The 6061-nt window shown below is 31.4% G+C and overlaps 1 long non-coding RNA gene across 4 annotated transcripts; it reads left to right on the forward strand.

The window, feature by feature from the left end:
* The first annotated feature begins 953 nt into the window (after positions 1–953).
* Positions 954–4963, forward strand: LOC139847872 (uncharacterized). Of its 4 annotated transcripts, XR_011759729.1 has the most exons (7): positions 954–1246; positions 1345–1393; positions 1577–2140; positions 2255–2383; positions 2853–3183; positions 3304–3363; positions 4543–4963. It is a non-coding gene; the product is annotated as an uncharacterized lncRNA (long non-coding RNA). The 4 variants fall into 4 exon arrangements; XR_011759728.1 differs by having other exon boundaries at positions 954–1393; XR_011759727.1 differs by having other exon boundaries at positions 1345–2140.
* The last annotated feature ends 1098 nt before the right edge of the window (positions 4964–6061 follow it).

A 6061-nucleotide genomic window follows, 5' to 3' on the forward strand; every position in this document is an offset into this window, starting at 1 on the left:
TTAATTTAATAAATATGATAACAGTATATATCTATCTTAAATATTAATTTTTAATAAGAAGACACGTAACATAAATAAATGAGAAGTTGGTAAGCACAATTGTTAATGAAAAGATGACACATTATCTACCATTCTTAAACATTAGAAATTAGCTCAAATAACTTACTCACAACTAACTATGCAGGCTTGCCTGAGTGGCTACCGAGTTGCCCAATGAAGCACACCATCCGGGTTCAATTTCTGGCTATGACAAATTGTTCAAAAAGTGAGTGTGACTAGAGGGTGCGCATAATGCGCAATTCATCTGGTACCAGGTCTCGCGCTCGGGGGCTTGATTACCCGAGATTTTAACTTCTATAGGAGAGCCAATGTGCTCGTTCATAGGAGGGTTTCCTTGCTTACCAAAAAAAAAAAAAAAAAAAAAAACTTATTCACTAACTTCTACCATTCTTGATGTTTAGATTATTTTCATAAGTACAAGTCTTAGGATTACCATTAGAAACACTCTATTATTTATTTTGATTTAATCGTAATTATATATTTAATCTATTTTATTAACTTAATTAATTATTAAACTATATTTTCTAAAAAATATATTAATATATTAAATATTACCTTATTGACAAATTATTAAATGATATAAAATATTTATTAAAATCATCTAAACACACCACCAGAGTTCAATTTTTGCTTATGTCAATGTTCAGAAAGAGAGTGTGACCAGTGGGTGTACGCATAATGCGCAATTCACCAGGTATCAGGCCTCGCGTTCGGGGGCTTGATTATCCAAGATTTACTTTCTATGAAGGAGTCAATGTACTCGTTCATAGGCGAGTTTACTCACTAAAAAAAATAATAAATAAATTAAGCAAGAGGTATTAATGAAAAGTTTTAAGTTACCTATTATATTAGTTCTTACTCCATATAGTTCTCTCTCTTACACTAATAAGAAAGTGTTTATTGAGTGACAAATCCCATTCAAAACAAATCCTAACCACTCAATCTTAAATCAACCTTTAAACTAAACCATTCAATTCAAAATTCTCTCCTAATCACGTGATTAAGGGATAATCAGGGGTTAAAATCACTTAATTGCACATGTTAATCAAAAAAGGGACGGGAAAAGCTACACTAATTAGGGTTCAACGTTTTCAACTCATTCACATCACCAATCAGAAAAAAAAAAAAAAATTACGATACGCTCTCTATTAGGGTTCATCATATTGATATCGATATATGAATGAATGTATTATATTGGATGAGTGTTTAATTATTTTTGAATTCATTTTGATTTAGTAGGTTTATCTTTTTGATTCTTACTAAATGGATGAATCAATGTAACAGATATGGGAATAAGAAGAAGATCTTAGCAAGGATAAACAAGGAACGAAAGGTAATGTTAGGGTTACGAACAAAGAACATACCCTCGATAAAGTTAATTCAAAGTATTATTATCATTATTTGTTTATATGACTGAATGATTATTTGAAGCCCTTATCCTTTTTCATTATTACTCTATCTTAAAGGTGTGTGGTGTAAATACATAAAATTTCCAAAACACATTGTGGTTGTATAGGTTCAAGGGGTGAGTGACGGATAGGTAATTTGATATCTGCATGGAATTTATCAAAAGTTAATTAAGATAAACGTGAAGCTTTAGGTTATCGATACATAAAGTGGGACCACACACCTTAGAAGAGATTAATCAAAGTTACCATGTTTAGAATCTGCTATTCGACCCATTCATGCTCAAAGTGATGTACTTGATGCTGTTGGTGGCTAATGAAAACGGAACTATTGTTCCACAAGCTAATGGTGATGAAAGTACGCGGTGCAATTCATGGGTTGGAGAAGTCATTATCGGATTCCCAATCGTATCTTTCAGGTTACCTTGTAATTTTGAAGAATTTGCAGGAAGCATTCAAGTTTCTTTCTGATAATTATCGGATGGCGATTCAGTGATTGGATGATATCGTAGAGTATTCGGAGGATCATAATGTAGCTAATATAACAGGCACTTTTATAAACATGTGACCGTTGATATGATGGTAACCATTGCTTCTTCCATTAGTGGAATAAATGAGGATCATAATGTAGCTACCATTATGTTACTAATATGCATGTACAGAAGCAAACCGAGGTAATTTATGTTACTGCATATTTAGATCCCATGAACTTTTCAAGCTTATAATATTTTTAGCTTATAAAAACCTCTATAAACCCGTGTTCATAAAATAGTATATTCTTCATGCAGCTGTCATAAGCTGTATTTATTATGCCTCTAACCTCACTTGGTGAAGCCTGATTAAGAATGTATTTAACGTTCATACATGGAGTTTTGGATAAGCTGTGCTACAAAGATGATGAGGGTGTTACAACTAAGGTTTGTTAATTTTTTATTGTATTTTGACATTTTGATATACGCGTTTGTTTCACTTTGACTTCAAAAATTGTAAATATGCTACTAAGGTTTTTAGTTTTGTTTGAATTTTTGAATATCTGTTGTTATTATATGATACAAGTTTATAACAAAATATATAGATACATGTGTATTAGTGTATGAACTTATTGGAATCATTCTATTTTTATGATAATATCCGTGGTTATATGTTATAGTTGAGTTGTCCAGCACCACTTATTGCCATGAAGATGAATCTGCTTACAGTAGAAGTGGCACTATTAGAGTAATACTTTTAGCTTCACAATAATTAGTTTGATAAGCTTATTCTCTTACGGTAGCAAAACAGTTAATGTTATACCATTAGGGATATATTTTGTTGTAATAGTCAATGATACTAACCTATATGATCTGATTCGTTTACTTCGTCTTATTCTTTTTCCGTGGGTTACAGGCGTTGCAAATTGATAGAACCACCAAGAAGTTTCATATAGTAACAAAAAAGGTTGAAGTGGCATTGTGCAAAATTCATTATGATAGGTTTGATATACGCGAGGAAGTTTAAGAAAAGGCGATGCATATATGGAATTCTTAATTTTTAAGTATTCCAAATTGCAAAATTCATTATGAGAGGTTTGATATGCTCGGGCCAGGTACAGTTGAGTTGACCAGCTATTATCACAACCACTATGACAAAACAAAAATGCATACCACCTTCATCATCTGTTTCTAATGAGGAACGAAATTCTGTGGTGGATACAAACATAATCGGGTAATTTGAGAAGGTAAATGGTATATAAATATATAGCCACATCTATTTATATAACCAATACATACATTTATGGTTTACCATCGGTTGATCTTATATTATCATTCTACAATTTATGGTTGTGGTTTCATTGTAGGTAAAAAGGAAGAGAGAAAAATGGGTAACAGCTTTCAAGAGGAGTAGAGATCGAAAAAAGGTTAGTAACTAATGAACAAACAATTAAAAACTGAAAGTAAATCGGGATTTCTTTCGACCTAAGGGCTTATGGCTTAGCTGTGTCGAGGTAACTCATCAACCTTGAGGTTGTGAGTTCGACCCCATTGTGGACAATTTAATGAGTTCGACCCCGTTGCAGTTCAAAAAAAATAAAAAATCGGGATTTCTTTCTTGCTTTTAGATTAAACGTCTGTTAAATGTTTTTTCTACAATAGTCATCTGCAATTACATGATTGTATATGCCTTTGTGACAGTAATGTGATTAATATATATATAAAATAATGCAAAATCTTTACTCTATTTATTGTTATATTCCATCGTTATTTCATTATCATTTGTACAAATAAATTTATTCAATTCGTATATGAATATACGAATTCAAAAAATGAATTGTGAAAGTAAATTTTTGTGGGCGAATTTGGACTGCCTTTGTATAAATAATTTTCTCTGGGATCATCCTGAAAGAATGTTTTTTACTTAAGGCACTTAATTAAGAACTCAAAATTCTTGAAGTTATTAGCCATCAGCCCAAAATGGCGTACAGATAATCTCTTGATAGTTATTAGAAGTTTTACCGATCAGTTTTAGTGTCCATTAACAGATAATAGTTTACATTCTCAGGATGGATGTTAATAATATTACCAAATTCACATTATTATAGAGAATGGTGTTGTGAGTAAGGAGTTGACTAAATACACATCGAGACTCGAAGTATCTCATAATAAAGCAAACAATTTTTGTTCTCTATACAATTCATCAACACCTTAAGATATTAGAATCATGAAGTAATGTGGAAAACTCGATCAAACATTTAACTACTAAGTCAAGTTTTTTTTTTTTTTTTTTTTTTTTTTTTTTTTTTTTGCAGTATTATGGTATTCAACTTCGTGTTATTTGATTTTTTCGGATGTAACTTAGTCCGCTTTATTATAATTAAATCCACATTACTTCTGATATTGTTTTGGTTTCTAAACAACCTAACAAATACTTTATAAATCCGTATTATTCGGACAATTTGATATTTGATTTGTCCCTTACATGAACCCCGCAATTTTGGGTTATTTTTATAACCCAAACAATAACAGCCTAAATAACTCATTTTGTGCTACTTTTGTTGTGATTTCTTTTTCTAATAACCTTTGATGTGTTGTTAGGACAGGCTTCCATTGTACAAAGGCGGGTGATCACTTGGTTTTGTATGTGAATCAACACATTGAAAGGAGCACGTGTCTGGCGGTCCCCTATCTTCTTCGAATCCAATAGATGTTTTTGAAGTGGATCAAAACAACACTAAAAAAATTCTCTTGAACTTTGAAGAAAGTAAGCGTTCAGTGGGTCCGATTCACAAAATGATCAAGTAGGAGTCTCTGTGGCAAGAAAAATGTGAGTGCATGCACAAGTTAGTGCACTTGTCCTCAAAGATTGTTATTGTTATAGTTATAGTTGCATACTTGCAGTTTATATTGTTCTTGCTGATTAGTGATATAAGTTACAGTGATGGCGATTTAAAATTCTGTATGTTACATATACTGATATGATTCTTGTGTTTTCAAGTACCATGATTTATTTACAGGATTGAAAATTTTGTACATTAATCATTTTAGGAGTGATAATTTGATCTTTACATGTGTAGTCTTGACCCATTTACTATGTATAAGCTATTGATATGAGCAGTGAATAATTAAGATTGATAATTGATCTTTACATGATAATGTGATTGAACTCATTGATAAATATGTATAGATAGGAACCCTTTCCTTTCGTTATGTAGTGACATTAGATCAAATGGGTCAATCAGACCAGATAGCTTTCAATAGCTTATAGGAACTACTCAAACAAGTTTACAGTTCCCAAAATGTATTACTATATAAAAATACTACATTTAATCCTCTGCAACTATAAAAAAACTTAACCATGACATTCATTAGATAGATGTGGGTGATTAACTAATTTGCAAGGTAAGAGACTTACATATGTAGCGCATTTGTTAAGAAGATCTGTAGTAAAATTAACAAAGCACATACAAAAGTTATTTAAAATTGAAATGACTAGATGTATATGAAGTTGTTGTTTTGAAATGACATGTTAAAGGTAGCAACTTGAACTGGGTTATTGTGGGTTACATTTAATCTGAATAGTCTCAACCTCCTATGTTGATTTATTCAAAGTATTTACTTAGATATGTAGATAGTAGTAGGTACTCTCAACTATTATTTTTTCTAATAAAACATAGTAGTAGAACTTGAAGTTACATCTCTTTATATATATATATATATATATATATATATATATATATATATATATATATATATATATATATATATATATATATATATATATATATTGTTGGATGTGAAGCAAAATTAAAACAAGAGTATAGTGTTGTTGCGGTGCAAATTCGCAATCGGGAGAAACAAAGTCGCGATCGCGAACCTTGCCTTCATGAAACTCACGAACTGGAGGACAGAAGTCGCGACTGGAAGAAACTCTCGATGTGTGTCTCGCGATCGCGAGAATAAGAGCTTGGTGAGTTTCTCGATCACGAATCGGGCTCTGACGGGTGAAAAGTCTAGAAACTCGATTTCTTGGTCCCTAAGTTGTTTCCTTGTTAGATATTGCCTATATAAACACCCTATTGTAACCCTAACATTGTATCACGAAAATTATCAATAAAATCT

This window comes from Rutidosis leptorrhynchoides, chromosome 5 (assembly GCF_046630445.1).
Source record: "Rutidosis leptorrhynchoides isolate AG116_Rl617_1_P2 chromosome 5, CSIRO_AGI_Rlap_v1, whole genome shotgun sequence".
NCBI lineage: Eukaryota > Viridiplantae > Streptophyta > Magnoliopsida > Asterales > Asteraceae > Rutidosis > Rutidosis leptorrhynchoides.